Here is a 3,545-nt window from a genome sequence, read left to right on the forward strand (position 1 = left end):
TGTGAATCTTGGATTATGATCTAGGACTATCTTATGAAGGGATATGTGTTTCGATTCATAATAGGATTACTAACATATACAAGTACACGAAATATAACATCAATGCTTAACTATTTTATATGCATGATGCCACCTAAGATACCTATATAATTTCCATCTAATCCATACATAATAGCATCTCTTAACACTAGACTTCAAATGAAAGCATGAGGCTTCTGAATGCATTCGTGTCCCCAGCAGAGTCGCTAAAAACTGTTGGTTGAAAATTTTGTACACTTGGGGAAATATACAAAATTGTGGCTTTGACCATAGTATGTGAGTAAAACTCTCCTAATTAAGGGAAGGCTCCCCTTATCTATCTAATACTAAAACTAAAATAGGATGGAACATCAGTCTTTCTTCTTTTTTCAAGAAAGCCAAAATCATTTTCTCTTCATAGAAAAGTGATAGCAATTTAACATAAAATAACAATAAGAACTTTTTGAAATGAAATGAGAGAAAGGAAATGAAGTTTCCTGAAAGTTCAAAGACTTCCATCACTTCCTTCAGGATGGGACATCAATATCAAGCTCAAAGTCTTGACTATGCGAAGTCCTATCTACCCTTTTCTATTCTAATGATGTCAAGAACAAATTATGACAACACAAAGTCCGAAATAACTTATTTCTTTCTACACAAGACAACAAGAACTAGTGTGAGCTCAAAGTTTCACAGCTATTTATTATTATAAAATCTTCTTCTAATGTCTCTCAAGAATGAGTGTAAGCACAAAGTCTTACAACTTTTCTCAATAGAACTTCTATTTTAACTAAATTAATCTTCAATACTTGAAGTACAAAGTCTGCAAATCAAATTTGATTAAGCCCATTAAGAAACACTTGAAAGAAAGGTAATGTTGAACATAAACTCAAGAATATAGCACAAAGTCTCAATACTTGAGTAATTTTCTTCTATTCCTTTCAATTCTTCAATTTACACATAAAGCTCAAAGTCTTCTTTGCTGCAAATTTGGCAGAATTTTTTACTTGCTTTCCAAAAGATAAAGATTACAATAGACCCCCTCAAGTGTTTATAGGAGAGGAGTCTTGAGCAAAAGGTGGAATGATCCTAACTAACTAGAGAAATTATCTCAACCACCAAGACTTATTCAATAACTAACTATGACTTATTCAAAGTTACAAGTCCTATTCTAAATTGACTTGTTACTCATCTACTTGTAATTGCAAAGGTGCAAGTAATGACTTGACTTGCAATTTACAAAATGTTTTTACAAGTAAACATGTCAAAAGAAAAACTACAATTAAGAGATTACAATTCTGAAAAAATGCAACTAAGTGTTGAAAAACACTTAGGTTGTAGCATGTGAAGACATGAATCCTTCGAACTTCTGGATGATCGTTCATAGCTCAGCAAGATTCGGCTCATGGGTGTTCTTGGAAACAATCATGGTATTCACAATGGTATCATGACATTGAAGAATAATAGAGTTGTTCTTCTCCAAAGTGGATTGGATTTCATGCGAGAAGATTTGATGTTTCATCAAAAATTGAATTGAGACAGCTGACAATTGCTCACTCCTCCACTCATTATGAATCTTCATCTGTAGATCTATGAGAACTTCTTCTTTTGGTATGAACTCCCCACTTTGACCCATGATATTGCAAGAGGCCTTCTCACAATGATAAAAAACACCTTGGAATACTTCAACTCACAATCTCATTGTGTTATCAATCTCTTCAATGAGGGATTTGAGAATGAGGGCTTTGTTCTCTAGAAGCTCTTCAAATTCAAGATACATGACCCTTGAAGGAATAATGGAATGCTCCTGAAGAACACTCAACTATTGTCGAGGCATCTTGCGCCAAAATGTCAAGCTACCTTCAACCCTTTCCAAGTTCTGTTTGAAAGTCTCAGAGGTATGATTCAATTTTTCTTCAATGGTATCCAACTTAACCATCATTTGGAATATGTCTTTTAGCACTTGCGCACACAAATCATGAAGTTGATCCACCCAAGAGTCCAATGCTTGTACCTTCTACAAAGTTCTTTCAACTCCTTGAATTGATTCTTGTGAATCGGAAGAACTTGAAGGATTACTCCCTTCATCAGTGGGTTTTGTGATTTTATGAATAGCTGCAACAAGTTGCCTATTCTCCTCTTCTAGCTTGTCTTTCTTCACTAGAAGGTCATCATATCGTTGTACTAGTGAAGTTATGGATTATTGCGCATCATGCTTCACCACTTCATGTGTTTGTTTACCCAATTCTTTCCTTGTAACCCTGTAATCAACAACTTGCATTTCCTTATGTGGCTTATCTGCAAGAGGCTCAATAATTTCAGCCACCTTCATCTTATTACTATAAACTATTACCCTTGAGATTGTCTTGTCTTTTTTAGCAACCTTGGGCCTAGATTGCTTGAGCTATTGATAATCAAAGACATGATGATAAATTTCCCACTTCTTCCTCTTGGGAGTGAAAGAACTAAGACATGGAGGTAAAATGACTAGTTCTCCTCCAGTAGCTACTGAAGGCAAAGGAGAAGCAGTTTCTGATTGAAAAACCATGGTCACCCTGGGAGAAGTATCTATCTAGATGGCAACCATGGTTTTCTCAGTAACCAAAGGGTATGAAGGTTATCTCATAAACTCTTCAAAGACAAAAGTAGAGGTATCAATATCTGACAAATGAATGCATGTAGGAGTATCCTTGAATATTTCCAACAAACTCTCTTATTGATGATCAAGAGGTGGCTCAACTATTATAATAGGAATGACATTTTGAGGAGACTTATCCACTACTCTGTCAGGAGGGGATAGAGGCAGCTCCATGGAAACTAAGGAGGGAATCTCATGAGCTGACTCTAAATCCAATGACTTAGGAGCATCATCTGATTATTGTCCTTCCTCTGGATCATCAGGATCAATCACATGAATGTGAATCTGGGACTTCTTTTACATGAACTATCACCTCCTCAAGAGGAAGCACTATTGCCCGACTAACTCGCAGTTTAATCCTCATGCCTGAAGATGATGCACCTTCCTTGTTGTCAATTTGAATCTTAGACTTACCTCCAAGAGGTCCCATAGAGTCATCTTCTCTCATCTAGGAAGCATGCATCAGAAATGAATACATATTTTGCACACAATTATGATTTGTAGGAAGAATTAGGGAGAAACACAAGGCATAAACATACAAGATCTCCAAATATTCCAATAACATTTTCCATCACAAATCTCAAGAACAACTCAACTCAAGAGAACATTATAGTACATCACACAAGACTAAGAGCAACAACCTTAACCAGAGATCCCAGTGTTTGTGACATGGGATTTGAAAAACACTTAGGTTGCCGCATGTGAAGACATGAATCCTTCAAACTTCTGGATGATCGTTTGTAGCTCAGCAAGATTCAGCTCATGGGTGTTCTTGGAAACAATCATGGTATTCACAATGGTATCATGACATTGAAGAAGAATAGAGTTGTTCTTCTCCAAAGTGGATTGGATTTCATGCAAGAAGATTTGATGTTTCATCAAAAATTGA

This window comes from Cryptomeria japonica, chromosome 1, assembly GCF_030272615.1.
Source record: "Cryptomeria japonica chromosome 1, Sugi_1.0, whole genome shotgun sequence".
NCBI lineage: Eukaryota > Viridiplantae > Streptophyta > Pinopsida > Cupressales > Cupressaceae > Cryptomeria > Cryptomeria japonica.